The sequence below is a fragment of the Manis pentadactyla genome, chromosome 12 (genome assembly GCF_030020395.1).
Source record: "Manis pentadactyla isolate mManPen7 chromosome 12, mManPen7.hap1, whole genome shotgun sequence".
NCBI lineage: Eukaryota > Metazoa > Chordata > Mammalia > Pholidota > Manidae > Manis > Manis pentadactyla.
The window spans coordinates 72,596,886-72,617,845 of record NC_080030.1 but is presented as its reverse complement, the minus strand read 5'-3'; positions in this window follow the sequence as shown (position 1 = coordinate 72,617,845).

Below are 20,960 nucleotides of genomic sequence, written 5' to 3'. Positions count from 1 at the left end.
ATACAATAACTTATTTCATATATTCTGTATTGTAAATTGACTTAAAATATTTTAGGAAAGAAGCTGTTCTCTATTTTTTAAATAAATATCAAGTAATAGAAAGATTGCTCAGGCAAAAACTGTATAGCTACTTAAATATTTTCAAAAATAAGTAAATCACTAATGATCTCTCCAAAGACATTTCAAAACACTTCATGTTCATTCATTTCACAGTTATTATCCAAACTTCCCTAAGATATTGAGAAATAGTAGAATAAAGAATGTCATGACAATAAGGCCATGTAATTTTAAAATTCATATTACTTACTCATAATAATAGTCATATCTTGTATTGAAAATGTGAGAAATATAAAGAAGAAAAATTTAAATATCACAGTGTACTACCTTCTGGTACAAACAATGCTAGCTTTTAAATGTAGTTCCATGTCAACCTTTATATATATATATATATATATATCTTTATATTGTATAATCAAACTGTATATGTATTTTTTTACTTAATTTATCATGAGAATATTCAAACTATGCCATTGACTTTATTTAAGAATGTAAATTTTAATGGCCTTATACATATGTGTGTGTGTGTGTGTGTGTGTGTGTGTGTCTGTGTGTGTATTTTTTTTAACCTGTGAAAAAAGATCACATTTTAGGTACTAACACCTTTCATCAATTAAAAGCAAATAAATTCTACATCTAAATGAAATAATAGCGCATAATCTTAAATAACATTAGAACAAATAAAGAACAAAAAATATTACTGAAAAAACTGAATCTACCAGATAGCTATCTGCATGAGGCTTCTCAACTTGTGTTCCTGTAGAAGAAACCAGACCAGTTATAACAAAATATGCAAAAATACATTCGGAGACAGCTTTCTTGATTGAAGACTCCAGCTTTACAAATTGAAAAGGTAAAAATAGAAAAAACAGATGAAAACCTATACATTCTTTGGTTAAATTTTTGAATATTAAGTATAATGAGTCTTCCAATAATCTAGTCATTAAAAACAAAAATCAACAGAACAGATTCTTCACAAAGAGAAACAAATAAGACTAGCCCCAGTCTTATGAGCTTAAGTGTCAGATAACGTGTGTATTTGTACACACCTGTATTTGTCACGTCCCACCCCACCACCAGCCTTGTCATGATATCCACTCCATATGTTACTCTTTCTCCACTTGACCTTTGCTTTCCACTTCTGCTTCGGATAAGCCTCACATAAGAGCAGTATGCCACCCAGCCCAGTATCATTCTTGCTCAATTCCATTCTCAGACTGGTTGTTGAGGAGCCTGCAAGCTATGTCCAGATGGAGAGGCAGCAGATGGAAGTGAACAGGCACCTTTCTAGTCCCAGAATCTATAGGCCACAGCCAGATTTCATCAGGCCTCAAAGAATAGAACCCAATTTTCCTTCAGGCTATTAAAACCAAGGTCCAAACTTCTTAGGATTTTATCTTTATCAAGAAAAGAGGCCATATCCTGATAGCAATCAGAGTTCAGAGCCCAATTTATCAGCTAGATTACCAGTTTATTAGAAAAGGCTGTAACTCAAAAAAAAAAAAAAAAACAGAAAAGGCTATAACTCAGGAACAGCCAGATAGAGATGTACAGGGCAAGATACACGGGAGGAGGAGGGGCTCCTGCACCTTCTCCCGCCTCCGCGTGTGCACCAGCCCAGAAGCTCCCCTACTGTTTTTCCTAATCCTGTGCTTTCCACCCTATATAAGGAAGTATAATTTCTGACCATCTTCTGGAAATGGGTTGAGTATCAGTCTTATTTTTCAGTGTTGATATGATTTTTTTCTCTTTCTCTGTATATTCATAAATTTTTTTAATTGAGAGACTGCTACCCAGATATATTCTAAACTCTAAACCAGAAAAATTAGTTTTAAAGTTTTTTTTCTTCTTTTGCCATTAGTACATTAAATTCCAAAACAGTCGGGAAAAACCTACCCTTTCAAAGAAATTCAAAGTCTAATAAATAATAATAATTCACAGTAACAAGAGATCTTTTCTGTAATTTTCATGTTTCTGACAAATGTGTGTTTGGACAGACTTTAAACTGTTGCTCTCCTGTGTATTTTCTCTTTGGAGACACAATGTGTAGCCGTGCATCTAAAGGTTTTGCAGGAAGCTGAAAAATGTTCCATTCTCTCCATTTGTTTACCAAACATGCTGCTTCACAGAAAACTAAACAATCCTAATGTTTCTATTTCAAAACGTGGCTATTTTACAAGAATGTGAATAGCTTAGAAAGACAATCCTTTTCTTTTAAATGTTCAGGACTAAATACCCCTTCTCTACATTAAGTGGACAAAATTCACTGTCAAAATTTCAATTTTATCTGAAGTTGACATCTTCCTTTTTAATGCACAACCTCAGGAACATTTCTTCTTATAAGAATTTCTAGTAAAATGACAAAAAAAACTGATAATGCAGAGAACTCAGGAATAAAGTTAGAATAGAAATATCAAAACTTGAAATGTTTGCAATGAAAAAAGATCTATTAATTCCTAATACCATACTCACTGTGAAAAATCCAAACTATAGAATTCCAGTGGCTTAAATAACAGTTTTACTATGAATCAAATGAAAATTACTAACAACCAAATGCATATTTAATATTTTAATAACAAAGTTGTGTTCTTTTGAAAAATAAATTTAATTATTAAGCTGTTAGCTGAATTCAGCTACATTGTTGGCAGCCTATGTACAAATTGACATAAGATCTTACAAGTGTAAAATACCAACAATGATTTTGAAAATGAAAATACCATTAGTGTTTTATAAAAATAGTGATAATGTATACCTTCTTCATTCATGATGTAAGGCTAAAAGAATCTTGGAAATTCTGGAGAAGACAGAGTTTTGGAAAAACCTATTTATTTTTCAAGTTTTTAACAATATCACTCTAAATCTTCAGATGGGACAAATAGCCAGAATCTAATCAGCATCTTCCATTAATTCAGTGATATTTGACTTTAATTCTGCAGCCAGTTAGACATTTAAGAAATGTGTTATAATTTAGAATCCACTCATACCAACCAGTATTTATTGAGCTTGCGCCGTTTACAGGGAAGTATTCTAATGGCTTATATGTATTAATTTCTCAATAACTCTGTGTGAGGCATGGGTATTTTTCCCATTTTACAGAGGAGAAAACTGAGGCATAGAGTGTTTATGTAATAAAAGACCATTGAATGAAAATATCCTCCTATTAAATAATATTTAATTAGAAAAAATTGTAAATGATCAGTAGCTACGAATGAAGAAAAAAAGCTTATGATCTCATAGAGTAGATGTATTTATAATTAGATGGAGGTTGATAATGCAGCAATCACTTCTGATGAGTGCAACCAGCAATGGCAGAGCAGGAGAATCCTATGGAAATCCTGTGAAGAGGTTTGCAGGAAAGCAGACAACAGTATTTTCTTTAACTCAAGAAAGTCAAAAGTCAGTGGTGGGAAACATCTAAAACCAAACAGAACACCTAACTCTGTGAAGGCAACAGGCTGAATTTTTCATGTAGGATGACCCATTAGGGACAGAGGCAGCTCAGGAAGAGCCTGAGATCTTGTAACTTGCACAAGAGACCCTGTGCTGAAGAAATGTCCCAGTGCTTTCTTTCATCCTCTTTCCCTTATACGTACCCTACTCAAGTGATTAGAGAAACAAATTAATATTATAGTTATTGATGCACTTGACACAGCTATTAGTACATTGTCCACAGTCACTCTATTAAAAATTATGAATTGTTTTTACTAGTATGTGCTTAGTGTCCTTTGAATGAATGAGCAAATTAACCAAATAATTTAATGAAAATAAACATGAAAAAAAATACTTATTTTCACCCTTTAAAGCTATCTAAGGATGAGAAAAATGAGAAGAAATCAACACCTTCTAAAGGTATTCCTTTAGCACTTGACTTTGTTCAGAATGTGAGCATGTCTATAATATTGTTTGTTTTAAATTGCTTCAATTGGTGTATTCTGTTTACTTTAAACTTCTTGGAATTCCAAATCTGTAAATTGCATTCCAACCAAACAGCAATATACCATTCACAGAGTAAAATCCCTCCAAGAAGAATGAGATTAGCTCATTTTAGTGAGAGAGAAGTTCATCAGGGCACTTTGAAGATTGGTGGAATGTCTGGAGTTAGAGTTCTTTTCAAGTACATTGAGGTCAAAATTTAATTTAGATCAACTCAATGCACATTTATTGAACACCTCCTTTGCACTGTTCATAGGTGGTGTAGGTCAAAGTTGCTGCATTAAGAAACTCACAGTCCTAAGGAGTAAATGTGTCCACTATTAAATATTTCAGAAAGAAGAATATAGTTTGTTTTCTGAACACAAAAGAGGTATAAGTCAAACTGGGACCAGAGGACTAGGAAGAATTCATGCTAGGTAATACAGCAGTCATTTTGTGACTAGTAGGGAGATATTATTGACACACTGAGAATGGCAGAACGGAGAGGCAGAGCCTATAGGTCCTTGATGACATAATTGAGCTGCCAACCAATCTAGCAATTACCTACATCTAGACTTCTTTCCTTATTAGGAAGATAACAATTTAATTAAAATAATACCACTTTCAATTCCTCATTCACTTCTTGCAGCTAAAATCACCCTACTTTTTTTGCTGAGGCCCAGAAATCTGGCTGAGCCATTACTAGGGGTTGAATAAAACTTAGGGGTTGCAATGAGAATAGAAAGGTGAAACCAAATGCAGAGAGGTAGTATAGAGAGGAATCTGCATTTGTAAACACGGAAGCCTGGAGAGAGGGAGGAGCTAAATATGTCTGAGTTTTAAAATCTGATGATTGCATGCTTGACTGCTATTAACCTCAACAAGATAAGAGAGAAGGAATAGGTGCAAAGGCAGAAAGCAGGGAGTATAATTTTGGCGTTGAGTTAGAAAATGCAGAAAAATATCTAACATTAATTTTGCTAAATATTTTTTGAACCAAACTGCACCATAGTTTATGAGGAAATAAGCAAGGCAGTATCCCCAGTGGATTAAGTAAGCCTTGGTCACGTCACATTGAAGTGACATTTATCCAAAGTTGAGTTTAATACTGCAAAGAAATCAATGGCCTGTATCTTACTGGTTGAGCAAAACAGACTGAATAAACACGTTCATCTCTGTTTCCTTCTGAAACCTGACTAAACTGAGAGAAAAAGAATAAAAAGAATCTAAATCTGCAAGAGAATGCTGACATGGGATTCTGGAATTGGGGCATCCAGCACAAGAGGTGAAAGAAATTGCTAGGCTGGTGACACAGGAAGCTCTTGTTGGCAGCAACAAGTCTAAGGAGCAGCAGCCCTACTGCCTGGAGAAAAGTGATAAGCAGGAGGAATGTGTCTGAGGAAAAGGGTTTTTTAGAAAGTGTAGATTTACCTGCTGTCATTTTCACATATGTAGAGCTCTCTTGGTCCTAATGCAACTCCCAAAGAGGTTTGGAGTAGTCCCATGTATGCAGGAAGAAGAGAACTAGTACAGTCAGCACCAGCAATCTTTATGGGTGTCCAAAGCTGATAATCAATCAATAGTCATAAAAGTTTCAATAGAAATACAGAGGTAGATGGCAGGAGAAAAAAGGAGGAGGTGGAGGCAATTGGCCAGGAAGTTGGGATCAGCAGTAGGCAAAGAGGAACAAGGAACTGTTGCACAGTTGATTATAATAAGCCTTCCAGAGCAATCTGATCTTCTAAAATAATTGAATAAATAACTTTATAAAAATTAAAAATGGAAAGAAATGAAGGGTAAAGAATTCATCCAGGGAACTGGCTCAGATAAAAAGAAAACATTCATGCCTACTGAAGTCTTTATTCAACAAACTCTGTCCCTCCTCTCTGCTGCTGGCTAACCTAGTGACTGATCCTAAATGCCGATTTCCCTTCCCTGGGCTCTTACAGGAGTAGACTAAACAGTGGAGAACATCTTGCAAGAAAACAGAAAGGATTTGCTTCCCCCAAACGGCTCAGCCATAGTCTCTTATGGTGTGAGGGACAAGAACACACTTTAAATCTCTATTCAAAACCATCATTTAAATTTTTGATTCAAGTATTCTGGTCAGTGTAAATAATTCTGGAGATCAAATCAGAGCTAGCTTGAGCTGGATGAGACTTTGCTAAATTCTTGGGAATTCATGAAAGTTGTACACAATTAAAATGTTAAGTTACACATGAACAGAACCTATTTGACTGACTAGTGTAAAAAATGAAATAACACATGGAAAATTATCTTTTTGTGAAGAGATGTTAGGAGAAAGGCAGGATTTCAAATACAAATAGTGCCTACTGATACTATTTTGCCATGTAGAAATCTAAAATTATAGAAATGGAATACACCTTAAAAGTCAACCAGTCCAACACCTTGGACTTACAAATACAGAAGCAGAGGCCCAGCAAGGCCAAGTGACTTGCTTAGGATAAAACTCTATTTATGGGAAAACAGGGAATAGAACTGAAACTACCTGACTACCAGTTTATTGTCAATCCACATGAAGTGCCAGCTTCAATTGCCCCTGCAGACATGCTGCTGCAGGCTGGAGAGTGGAGCTCCTGGCACAAAGGGCTCAAAAGTGACCATTTCAACCAGGCAGTGGGTTAAGTGCAGAACAAGCACCGAGTTAATGCACTGCACACAATGCAACTCAGACGTGTATCAGGAGGAAACTTCACAGGGTTTTCGAAAGACAGTAAAGTGCTTGGGAGCTTGGGATCAGAACACTCCCACCTCTCTTCTGTTCCTTTCATGTGCACAGTAAAAGAGCAGAGGTATTCTATTTCCACTGCAGGTTTCTGAGAGTGAGACCAAAAAAGCTATTGATGCGAAACTACTCTTTAGTGACATAGCTCTTCAACAAGGCGTCCTCAGCACAACCTGGGATGATGGCCATTTGAGCCCCCTTTTCAGCTCCAAGACAGCCTGTCCCCAAACATGAATTTCAAATGTTGCCTGTAGACACGCTCCAATGAAGGAAGTCAGCAGTTGCAGTCGTGTATATGCTCCACATTCCTTTTCCAGTGTACCTTCTTCAGTCATAATTCTAGACTCTGGCTTTCCCTCCCTCTGATCACAAAACACAGGGAAAAAAGCATTTCTTTTTATTATGTATCACTGCTGGCTTACTAACCCTTATCTACCAATTTCCCTATTGTACAATAAATTCAATAAATATGTTTGATGCTTGCTTTAAATTCCGTGTTTCTTGGGAATGTTTTGCTGTAAAGGTTTCCTTCACCTCTAAGGTAAATGAGCTTACCATAGTCCCTTAAAATGGTCATTTTGTCTGAAGAGTATGGACAAACTCCAGCAGGTAGTGTTTCACTCTTATCTCTCTGTCCGATCAGAGAGGAAGTCTTGCCAGTCCCTCCTTAGCTTAAAGCTGATTATTGGCCTCACAATTACACAAAAGGAGATGCGGTTCTTTCCACACCTGAAGGCATTTGAGGTGCAATTTGTGTGGTACTTACAAGCCTTGCTAAAAGGAATGGCTGCCTATTTTCCTAATCTGTCCGTTTTCATTTGCAGGCATTGAGAATGCACAGTAAATAAGCTAAGTGCAGATGCTTTCTTTCACACGTTTGTGTTGGGCAGTAACGACTATAATGAAGGAGAAAAAGCTCTTGGCAAATCTGTACTTTATATGCTAGTACATGATTGAGGATATTCTTGGATAGACCTAAAATGGTCAGAACTTGCCTTTTTCATGGACATGGACTAAAACTAACCTATCTGGAAAAAGACTTTTCATCTGCTAATTTCAAATATCCCATCCTCATTTGAAAACTGGTAATGTATAGTGTACAAAATTAGGTGCTAATCTCAAAGGGGATGATAGACAACATATATACCATAAAGAGATATTATCTGATGGGTTTCTATAGAATGTATGAAAGGCAAAGAGTTTTACATCTCTGTAAAAGCTTAGTCATTGCTCTGCTTGAAATTTGAGATGAGTTAGAGTTGAGCCAACTCCTTTTCGGCACTATGATTTTATTATTCAGCAAATCTGTTTCAGGTACATGCCTTAAATATATATAAATCTATGGGCTTCATCAGAATCTCAGCAGGTGAGACCTGGGAACCTATCTTGACATACTACTGCATAGGTGATAGTGATGCCCCACTCCTGAACACTCCTAGCGTCCCTCAGTAGTGTCTGCCATGCTCTTGATAGTTTGAGATGGTTAAGCACATGCAAGAAATGTATTCTATTCATTGAACAGATATTTAAAGCTTTTAGATTCCAGATAAGCAAGAAGTTGAATATTTGTTATGAAAATAAACTAGCTTGATTCATATCTTTGTTACAGAAGAAGTTACAGAATGGATCAAAATTTTTCTAGGGAATTTTTCTTCAGGGATCTCCTCAAATGTTTCAGCAAATATTCTACCTAAATTCCAAAACTGTGTACTAGAAAGCATAGTGCAGTTGACCTTGGTCTGGAATTCTTTGAAGGATGGAGTAACCAATCAATTAATTCCACTATAAAAACTTTGGTAACATTTCTGCAAGTGGCTTAATTTTTGAATAGGAATATGATATAAAAATGAAGTTGTATGTTAAATAAAGTTGTTTGGAATTGTCTATAAAAATCCTAAATTGTGTCTGCTTAAAACAATGATTTGGGTTTTCATATACTTGTATTCAAATCTTGTTTTAGGAAATAATTATTGATCATGTTCAGCTGCCTCTTCAAGGCTTTTGATAATCCTGTAACACTGACATCTTACAGGGTGACTCTTATCTCAAGTGTTTATGATTAGAGGAATGGTATCCAATGCTTTGTTATTGATTTATTCATTAATTCAGCAGAAGTATATTGTAACTTAATGTGTGCCAAGCTCTGAGAAAAGCTCTTGGAATTCAGTAGTGAATATGACAGATATAATCTATATTCTCCTTAGGGTACCATAAGAATTGAATATATTTGGTTAGGATTTCCCACTTTTAGAATCATGTTATTCCTCAAAGGTATATTTGTACTAATTTCTTACAAAGATATTGGGAAAAGACTTTAAAAGAGTCTTAAAATAATAGGATCCATTAAGTTCAACCTCTATATAATTCTCTCTAAAGAGGTACTATCTCATGATAAATGAACAAATTCTGCAGAAAAATTTAAATTGTTATCAGCAATCTTACTAATTAGATGAAACAGCCCACAACAATTATCAAGAACAAAAGAGTTGTGTATAAAGTTCACCTATTTCTCATACAGGATGTGAGATTTAAGAATCCACACTTTCATATTTTTAGAAACAAGATGTTTTTAAATTTTTAATAGTTTTTTTTATTTACACTGAGTAGAATTAGCAAATCTAGTTAAGGAGCATTCTGACTCTACAAATCATTGGGTGACTATCATAAGCTATGAAGTCAATAGAAACAATTTAGAAATATCAGTGAAAATTTGTTAATTTACTCAATGGATATTTTTTGACCTTCTACTGAAAGCCATGCAATATACTAAGATGCTGGTGATATAAAGATGAAGACAGTCCTTCCCTTAAGGATTTGGCATATTAGTAATGTCCCCTAGTAGAGGAAGATTATATATATATACGAATATATATATACATATATAAATGAATTGCTATGAAAAAAATATGTAGTAGGTGTGGGAACAGTTCAAAGATGGTGTTGATTTGGGATTAGAATCTTGGAGAAGATACCAGTTACCTTTCTTAAAAACAAGTAGTACAATAGGGTTTAACAATTAGGATTACATTGCCATAGGAATTGTTTCAGTAGAGGGAGCCAAGAGAGTGAAATAAAAGAGATGTAAGGAACATGTTTAAGCAATGGGAAGTAGTAAGTTTGTTTGAAAGATAAGATTCAAAGGGAATCATTAGGAACAATGGATTCAAAGAGGGTCCAAGATACAAGAGAGAAGAGGAGAAGAGACAAGTAAGCCAAATAGTCTGAGCCTCCTTAGCCACTGAGCCTCAATATCCATTCATTGAAATCCAAAGGAAGGCAGAGTGAACATCTGAGAAGTAAAGCATAAAGCAACTGTCAGGAGGCTGAGAACCTGAACAGATCTCCTGGAAATATCACAGTGCTGGGGACATAAAAATTCAAGGAAAGAGAGCCTTGGTAAACATACAAAGCTTTCAGTTGTGAGCCCTAAAGGACTACTCCCAGCAAATCTGAAATACAGACAAGACCTTATCAAGATTTGAGGCCAGTCTTGAATTGGCCCAATCCTTGACTTGATTAAGATAATATGTACCCATACTAACTGCTTGCTGAAAATTAAATAAATCCACTTTTTAGGAAAATATTACTATTTTGAAATTCTAGAATTTTTCATATATAATGTTGGAGTTTAATAAAAAATTACAAAGTAAAAAGACAATAGAAACAAATTACAAAGAATATCAGAAATTTTTATATCTATGATTAATATGCCCAATAAAATAGATGGGAAGAAGAATAATTTCATCAAAGAACTGGTGTCTACAATAAAACATCAGATAAACATTCTGAACTGAATGGTATCAAAACTGAATTAAGAAAGTAAAAGATGGGCATGACAGCAGATTGGACACAGCTGAAGAATATTCACAATCTCAAAAATAGATCGGTAGAAATTACTCAGACTAAGTAATGGAAAGAAAATAGGATAGAAAATATAGAAAAGGTCACAGGAGACAGTAAAAATGAAAAACACACATTTGATTGTAGACCCAGAAGAGGAGGAAACTGAGAATAGCACAGAAGCAATATCTGAAGAGATTATGGCCAAGAATTTTCCCAAACTGAAGAAAGACATTAAGTCCCAAGTTCAAGAAAACATAAACCTCAAGTAGTGCAAAGTACAAAAGTACAAAGAAAGTCCTATGTAGGCATTTTATTATAGAATCTCTGAAATATCAAAGGATAAGAAACAATCTCATAAAAGTAGTTAGAGAAAAATACTTCCCCCAAAATTAAAAAAATTAACTTTTTCCTAAAGCAACAGATATCAGAAGAAAAGTAATTATGTCCTCAATTTTCTGTAAAACAAAAAAACTAGCCATTATGAGCAATCATCTTTAAAAATGAAGATGAAATACATTTCAGACAAACAAAAACAGAAAATTCATCACCAAAAAAGCATCCCTAAAAAAGAGTAAAGAGTGTTGTGTAAGCAAAGGCAAATGATCCCTAATAGATTTAAAATACAGAAGAGGATGTCTGCAGGTAAACCAAATTTTATATTGGCAGCTAAAATTCTGAGAGAAAATTCAGTCTTTGTAAAGAACCAGAGGACAAAGTTCAGAGCAACCACAGCTATTGGAAAATGAGAAAGAAATGCCATAATGGAAAGATCCAGAGAGGGTGCAACTCAAATTCTGTCTATAAACTATGCCAAGTCTCTAGCTGACTCCTGAACCATACATGCTTGGGATGGACTCCAGATAAGATTTTAAAAACTGCTCTGAGATTTAAATTGTCATTCAAAAGACAGAATATGATGTTTGAATCCAATCAGGTTAATTATTTGATAATGCACTCTTGAAGGTTAAAAAAAGTGCATGATTCAGGATCTCCACAAGATAACATTCACATTGCCCTAGGTAAAATAAAATATATCTCACAATATGAAGAATTAGGAAAATATACTTGGTCATATTAAGTGAATGGAGGTAGTCAACAGAGACTGTCCCTGATGCTAGAATTAGAAGGCAAGTGTCTTAAAGAAATAACTGTAATTCAAGGACTAAAGGAAAATATGCTCATAATCAAAGGAAACACAGGAGATATCACTTGGAAATCAGAAACTATTAACAGGAAAAAAGACCAAGTGAAAATTGTAAAACTCAAAAATACAATACAAAAACAAAGAACAAAACTACTAAAGAAAAAGGAAACATTGTATGTGCTTAACATCAGAGTGAAGATGACAAGAGAAATAGTGAATCTTAAGATAAATCGATAGGAATTGCCCAATCTGAAGAATGAAGAGTAAAAGATTAGAAAAAAATGAATACTATTCCAAGGGAATCATGGAGCAATTTCAAAAGGTTTAATAAATGAATAATTGGAATCTCAAAAGAATATGAGAGACTGGGTTAGAAAAAATGAGCCCAAAACTTTCCAAATGTAGTGAAATAATAAATTCAGGAAGTTCAGTGAACTCTAAGCAGGATACATAGAAAAAAATGCCCACAACTTGGTCAATTATAGTCAAACTACTGAATATCAGAGATAAAGACAAAATTCTGAAAGCAGCCAGAGAAAAATAGAATATTACAGAAAGAGGAATAGGAATTTGAATTACCACTGCCTTCTCTTCAGAAACTAGAGAGGACAGAGGATAGTAGACTATCTTTAATGTTATGAAAGACAGAAATTGTCAAACCAGAATTTTATATGCCAAAAAAATCCTTTGTGAATGAACACAAAATAGTGACATCTTCAGATATTAGAAAAGTAAGATAATTCATTGCAAGACCTGTCATATAAGATATAGTAAAGGGATTGCCAATTTTTGGAGGAACCAAGATGGCAGCATGAGTAGACAGTGGAAATCTCCTCCCAAAACCATATATATTTTTGAAAACACAACAAATACAGCTATTCCTAAAAGAGAGACCAGAAGATACAGCACAATAGCCAGGCTACATTTACATCTGCAAGAAATCAGCACCTCATGAAGGGGGTAAGATACAAGCTGCACCCAGCAGGACCCGAGCACCGCCACCCCCACCCCAGCTCCCTGGCGGGAGGAAAGGAGTTGGAGTGGGGAGGGAGAGGGAGCCCAGGACTGCTGAACACCCAGCCCTAGTCATCCACACCGGAAGCACAGACACACAGTGCATGGTGTGCTGGATATTAGGGAAACGGAACAGTAAAATCTGCGAGCAGGTCCCTACAGCCAGTGTCCCTGGGACAAAAGAAAAGCAAGTACTTTTTGAAGTTCTTAAGGGGACAGGGGCCTCACCACTGGACGGAAGCATCCCAGCACACTCAGCTCAGCAGCTGGGAATCCCGGGAAACTCATGGTGCCCTAATCCTCTTGGAGGCAGTGCATCTCTGAGGCCCCTCATGGCAATAAACAGCCTCCCATCCATTCCCCCTCCAGCACGGCCGCACCATAGCAAGAGAGCAGCCTGAGAGTGGCCGCACCCACAGCAACAGCCCACAGCCTCCCCTGCAGCTGCCCAGGCCAGACTCAGAGGCCCTGCTAGCACATACCCACCCAGCACAAGCCGCTAGGGATTGCCCTTCTCACAGGAGAGGAAAGCAACCAGCAATCAAGAAGGGAATTTGTTCTCCCAGCTGACACACATGCCAACTACCTACAACTACCTCTATCGCCAGGAAAAGGCAGAATAACTTGATCCAGACAAGAATATCCCAGACAACCCCCTAGAAGGAGCCTGGGGAGATGGGTTTAACCAATCTTCCTGAAAAAGAATTCAAAATAAAGGTCATAACCATGCTGATGGAGCTGCAGAGAAATATGCAAGAGCTAACAGATAAAGTTGGGAGGAACAATACAGAAATAAAACAATCTCTGGAAGGACTTAAGAGCAGACTGGAAGAGGTGCAAGAGGCCGTTAATGGACTAGGAATCAGAAAACAGAAACACAGAGAAGCTGAGGCAGAAAGAGATAAAAGGATCTACAGGAATGAAGGAATATTAAGAGAACTGTGTGACCAATCCAAATGGAGCAATATCCGCATTATAGGGGTAACAGAAGAAGAAGAGAGAGAAAAAGGGATAGAAAGTGTATTTGAAGAAATAATTGTGGAAAACTTCCCCAAACTAGGGGAGGAAATAGTCGTTCAGACCACGGAAGCCCACAAAACTCCCAACAGAAGGGACCCAAGAAGGACAAAACCAAGACATAATAATTAAAATGGCAAAGATCAAAGACAAGGACAGAGTATTAAAGGCAGCCAGAGAGAGAAAAAAGGTCACCTGCCAAGGAAAACCCATCAGGCTATCATCAGACTTCTCAACAGAAACCCTACAGACCAGAAGAGAATGGCATGATATACTTAATGCAATGAAACAGAAGGGCCTTGAACCAAGGATACTGTATCCAGCACAATTATTATTTAAATATGAAGGAGGGATTAAACAATTCCAAGACAAGCAGAAGTTAAGGTAATTTGCCTCCCACAAACCACATCTACAGGGTATTTTAGAAGGACTGCACTAGATGGAAGCACTCCTAATGCTAAATAGATGTCACCAGAGAAAATAAAATCACAGCAAACAAAGCAGACCAACCAAATACTAATTAAAGGCAAAAAATAAAATCAACTACTCAAAAAAGCAGTCAAAGGAAACACAAAAGAGCACAGAAGAAAACACCTAACATATAAAGAATGGAGGAGAAGGAATAAGAAGGGAGAAAAATAAAGAATCGTCAGACTGTGTTTATAATAGCTCAATAAGTGAGTTGAGTTAGACAGTTAGATTGTAAAGAAACTAACCTTGAACCTTCGGTAAACACAAATCTAAAGCCTGCAATGGAAATAAGTACATATCTTTCAATAATCACCGTAAATGTAAATGGACTGAATGCACCAATCAAAAGACACAGAGTAATAGAATGGATAGAAAAACAAGACCCATCTATATGCTGCTTACAAGAGATGCACCTCAAACCCAAAGACATACACAGACTGAAAGTCAACACATGGAAAAAGATATTTCATGCAAACAACAGGGAGAAAAAAGCAGATGTTACAGTACTTGTATCAGATAAAACAGACTTCAAAACAAAGTAACAAGAGATAAAGACGGACAGTACATAATGATAAAGAGGGCAGTCCAACAAGAGGACATAACCATTATAAATATATATGCACCCAATACAGGAGCACCAACATATGTGAAACAAATACTAACAGAATTAAAGGAGGAAATAGAATGCAATGCATTCATTTTAGAAGACTTAAACACACACTCACTCCAAAGGACAGATTCACCAGACAAAAATTAGGTAAGGACACAGAGGCACTGAACAACACACTAGAACAGATGGACCTAATAGACATGTACAGAACTCTACACCCAAAGGCAGCAGGATACACATCCTTCTCAAGTGTACATGGAACATTTTCCAGAATAGACCACATAATAGGGCACAGAAAGAGCCTCAGTAAGTTCAAAAAGATTGAAATTCTACCACTCAACTTCTCGGACCACAAAGCGATAAAACTAGAAATAAATTCTACAAAGGAAGCAAAAAGGCTCACAAACACATGGAGGCTTAACATCATGCTCCTAAATAATCAATGGATCAATGACCAAATTAAAATAGAGATCAAGCAATATATGGGGACAACAACACAAAGCCCCAACTTCTGTGGGATGCAGCAAAAGCAGTTCTAAGAGGAAAGTATATAGCAATCCAGGCCTATTTAAAGAAGAAAGAACAATCACAAATGAATAGTCTAAAGTCACAATTATTGAAATTGGCAAAAAAAAAAGAAGAACGAATGAGGCCTAAAGTCAGCAGAAGGAGGGACATAGTAAAGATAAGAGAAGAAATAAATAAAATTGAGAAGAATGAAACAATAGAAAAAAATCAATGAAACCAAGAGCTGGTTCTTTGAGAAAATAAACAAAATAGACAAGCCTCTAGCCAGACTTATTAAGAGAAAAAGAGAATCAACACACATCAATAGAATCAGAAACAAGAAAGGAAAAAATCATGACAGTCCCCACAGAAATACAAAGAATTATTAGAGAATACTATGAAAACCTATATGCTAACAAGCTGGAAAACCTAGAAGAAATGGACAACTTCCTAGAAAAATATAACCTTCCAAGACTGAACAAGGAAGAAACAGAAAATCTAAACAGACCAATAACCAGAAACGAAATTGAAGTGGTGATCAAAAAACTACCCAAGAGAAAAACTCCCAGGCCACATGGATTTACTGCAGAATTTTACCAGACATACAGAGAAGACATAATACTCAATCTCCTTAAACTTTTTCAAAAAATTAGAAGAGGAAGCAATACTGCCAAACTCATTCTATGAAGCCAGTATTGAAAGGAAAGGAGCGACACACAGCAGCAATTCACCGGAGAATTCCGCTTTACTGGGGAAAGGTGCTGGGTTATATAGGAAGCGGCATGGGGTGATTGTGGTGTTACTTCTACGGGGCAGGTGGCTATTGGCTAGGTGCTGGGAGTGGGAGTGGGAAGAGAGGTGATTGGTCTTTAGGTGGCGCCGTCGGGAACTGAGGACCCGGAAGAGAAGCCGGAAGTTCACCATCTTACTGGTGGGGGCCCTTCATTCCCCCCTTTCTCCTCTATGGGGTTGTGGACATTGCTTTCTTTCTGACTGCTTCCTGCTGAACGGGGGCAGAGAAGGGAGTGAGGGCTTGAGGATTGGGGGGAAAGGGTTGATAGGACTCCCCACAGTAAGGACGAGTAGATGTGGACTTCTTCAGGTTGGAAATCAATGAAGGTTCCTTGTAACTATAGGTCGAGGACTTGTTGATTCCAATGGTGCCAGGAGGATACGGGTGCCAGAAGCCAGGCGTCTGCGGCCATTGTTTCCAGGAACAGTTTCTAGCGGAGAGCGGGGTCCATCTCAGCGTGTGGTGAGGAGGTCACATGAGGGTGAGGGATCTTCTGTGGCCAGAAGCTGATAGTTTCTGAGTAAAAGCTGGTTGAAAGTATGATTAGAGATTTTTCCGACTTGGGATTTGATGAACTTCATTATACAGGGTAAGAAGAGACAGGCGAGAAGAATGATTATTATGGGGCTTGCAACGGGCCAGAGCCAGGTAAGGAGGGGGTTTGTTAGTATTGAAGAGAATGGGTTGGAATTGGAAGCAGAGTGGAGGGATTCATTGATGTAATAGCACTCTTCTCGAAGGAAGACGCAGGTGCCGCCCTTCTCGGCTGTAAGCAGATCTAAGGCTCGCCGGTTTTGAAGGGTGACCGTAGCTAGCGAAGTGACCTGTCTTTGGAGAGAGGCTAGGGAATATGCAGTGGATGTCAGGGCTCCCTCAAGTTTGTCGTTGAGATTTCTTATTGCCCATAGAGAGTGACCCAAGGCTCCTCCCGAAAACCCTGCCGCAATGGCTGAGGTGGTCAAAGAGATACCGACCATGATGGGAAGGAAAGCAGCCCTTTTTGTGCATGAGGGCAAGGGAGGTTGGAGCTCAAGAAATTCTGCCATGCTGTAAAGTGTAAGCTGTGAGATTAGGGTGACGAGAATTCAGGGTATATCGGAGTTGGGAGGCAGTGAGTTAAAAAGACTGCCATTACACCAAAAGAAGTGTCCCGGTTGAGTGAAAGTCTTAGAGCTGGAGGTAGGGGTGTAGATAGAGAGGCAGTGAAGTGCGCTGGAGGGGGGTGGAGCTGGGCCTACACAGTGGTGGATGGTGAGATTATCTGTGTATGCTGGTTCCCATAGGGGTATGTCTGCCAGGGGGCGGAGGGGTGGTCCTTCTGCATGGAAGGAGTAGTTGGAAATATTAAGGGGCATGGCGGCCAGCAATGGGCGCTGTAGTGATGCACACAGGAAACAATTGGCAGTGTTCAGGGTGTGACTGAGAAAGATGGTGGTGTCTTGAACAAGCTGTAACCAAGAGTAGGAGGAATAAGAAGATGAAGAAGTGCCGTCAAGAGTTTGGATAATGACTTTCTCGGAATGTCCGATATCTGATGCAACTTGAGAGATCTGGGAGTGAGAGGAAACATACTCTCGAAAGATATGAAGGGCACCGTGGGGGGTCGAGGATCCCCCATAGTAAACTGAGGCTGTGACCCTGGCGGCCCATCGAGAGTCCCAGGGATCTGGGATTGATAAGGAGAATGAGCCGTTGGGGTATTTCATGAAACGGTTGGAGGAGTAATACTGTGGGTACTGGGGGTTACTCATGTAGTGAATGGCACAAGACCTGTAGGGACATCCCCCATAGGTGTCTTGCCATTGCTTACAATAGGCTTGTCTTTGGTCATAGAGGAAGCAGAGGTAGGGAGAATAAAGGTAGCTGCTAGTGAACACTTTGGTGGAGGGAGGAAAGTGGAGGTATAAAGGCTCGGAGCAGCCTTTTAGAGGGCAGTCTGACGTGGCAATGAGGGCAGTAACTTTTGTTTGATGCTGCATGTAAGTCTGTCTTACTTTGAATCGCCATACAAAGGAGGCTGGGGTGGCAGTAGGAATGAGGAGAAAAAACACGAGAGCGGTAAAGGAGGAAAAAGTCATGATTCGGGTATGGATGGCAAAGGGGGTGAATGGGAGATGTGGAGTTTCAAGGGATCAGAGGGATGAGGCGTGGTAGAGTAGACAGCATCTTGGGCTGTATCCAAAGGACTCTTGATTGTAACTGATGGGTCTTGGGTGTCCAGAGAAGGTGGGTCTTGGGTATTTGGTTTCAACCTGGAGATATGAATCCAAGGGGTGGCAGAGTTATCAGGCAGTAAGAGCTTGGCGGCCGAGGGGGTGCAGAGAATAACTTGGTGTGGACCTTCCCATTTTGGGGTGATAGAAGGCCGGTCCTCTGGCAGCTTATAAAACACTAGTTGGCCGGGCTGTAAGACAGGAGGATTTTGGGAGGCAGATGGATCAGGAAGGAGCCAATCTTGATATTTCCACAATTCAGTGCGGAGGAGAGAGAGTAGCAGAAGGGCTATATTGGAAGGAATCGGTCCTTTGTGAGAAGGGAGCCCCGGGGGTAGAATCGGGCGGCTGTACATGATCTCAAAGGGCGACAAGAAGGAAGGTTTCTTTGGGAGGGCCCGAATGCGGAGTAGAGCTAAGGGAAGTAAGCGAACCCAGTCAAGGTGTAGTTCTAGAGATAGTTTGGTCAGGATGTCTTTTAGAGTCCTATTGGCTCTTTCTACTTTTCCCGAAGCCTGTGGTCGATAAGGACAGTGTAGATGCCAGGGGAGTGAGAGCGACTTGGAGAGGTTCTGGATAATTTGGGCAGTGAACTCAGGGCTGTTATCTGATTGGAGGGAGGTGGGCATCCCGAACCTAGGAAAGATCTGGGTGAGGAGGATAGAGGCAACTGTGGACGCTCATTTGTTAGTGGTGGGGAAAGCTTCGACCCATCCTGAAAATGTATCTACTATCACGAGTAGGTATCTGGTACGCCGTACAGGGGGCATGTCAGTGAAGTCTATTTGCCAATCTGCGGCAGGGACATTACCCCTTGCTTGATGAGCTGGGAAGGGTCGGACTTTGAGGGGGGTATTAGGGTTAGTGCGTTGGCAGATTGTGCACTTGCGGGTGATTTCGTTAAGGAGGGTTTTGTCTTCAGGAGAGAGAGAAAAAAAGGATTGTAAAAAATGGGTCAAGGATTGGGGGCTGGAATAGAACAGATTGTGCAAGAAGCGGAAGAGGGACTCTTTGTCCTGGGAACAGAGGGTGTCTTGTGATAAGGCTAAAACTGCAAGGGCAGATGAATTGTTGTCTGGTGTGTCTTCTGATAGGGCAACTGACCGGGCTACTCTGTCGGCTTTGTTGTTACCTCTTGCAATGGGGGAGTCATCTTTCTGATGTGATTTGCAGTGGACTATGCCTAGTCGGTGTGGGAGTTGTGAGGCCTCTAGAAGTTTAGTAATTAAGGCTGAATTAGTTACAGAATTTCCTTTTGTGGTGAGGAGGCCTCGTTCTTTCCATACTGCCACATGAGACAAGAGAATGTGGAATACGTACTTGGAGTCAGTGTACAGTGTGAGAGATGTGTCCCGGGCCAGAGTGCAAGCTCTGGTGGCTGCAATGAGTTCGGCCTGTTGATTGGTTGTACCAGGGGGCAGGGCTTGTGCCTCAATGATGTCTTCGAGAGAGACTACTGTGTATCCTGCATAGTGGGTGCCCTCATGTTTAAAGGAGGACCCATCAGTAAACCAGATGAGGTCGGAGTGTGAGAGGGCTCCTTCGGAGATCGTGGAGTGGCACGGAAGGAAGCTGTGAAGGGCTTCCAGGCAATCATGCGAGGGAGTATGAGGAGCGTAGGGTAGAGGAAGAAGAGTGGCCGGATTCAGGGGCTGGCAGGGGAGGAAAGAAATGTCTGGATTTTGGAGGAAAGAGGACAGTAAGGTCAGGAGTCTGGAGGGAGGGAGAGTCTGTAAACTTTTGTAGGTTAAGAGATCTTTTAGGTGATGTGGGGACAGAATGGTAAAGGGTGCCCCGAAAGTTAGTTTATGAGCTTCTTTCTGCAAGAGCTGCCCAGCAGCTAATGCTCGTAGGCAGGGGGCCCATCCCCCAACTGTGGGGTCTAATTGCTTGGAGAGATAAGCTACTGGGGCAAAGGATGGGCCATAATATTGGCCTAAGACTCCTAGAGCTTGACTGGACTTCTCATGAATGTATAATGAGAAGGGTTTTGACAAATCAGGGAGATGGAGAGCTGGGGCTTCCACAAGGGCTCGACGGAGCTTAATGAAGGATTGTCGGGGTGAGAAGGATAATGGTTCTTCAGGGGGCCCCTTGCTGAGGAGTCTTGCCAACAGGAAGAAGTTAGGGATCTATGCTCTAAAATACCCAGCCAGGCCTAGAAAGGAAAGGATTTCTGTCTTGGTTTTGGGAACAGACAGGTCAGAGAGGAGCTGTTTTCTGTCTAAGGTAATGGACTTTCTTTGTTGAGATAGAAGAAATCTGAGGTAAGTGACAGAAGGGGAAGAGATTTGAGCTTTGACAGGGGATACCCAGTAACTTCTGGAAGCTAGAAGGTTAAGTAGGGAGGCAGTGTCAAGTTGAGACTGTTCCCACGAGGGACTGCAGAGTAGAAGATCATCCACGTATTGTAATAAGGTGGACTCGGAAGACTTGTGGCAAAACTGTCCAAGTGAGTTGTTCAGAATGTCTTGTGTGAAGGTGAAATGTCTTCCATCCAGGTGAAGGCGAAAAAATCTTGGGAGGAGAGGTCTTGGGAGGCTAAGGCCGAGCAGCGATAAAAGGGTGTATGGATTTGGGACTAAGTGATGGATAGGGACAACGGCCATGTTGATGAGGAGAAGGTCTTGGAC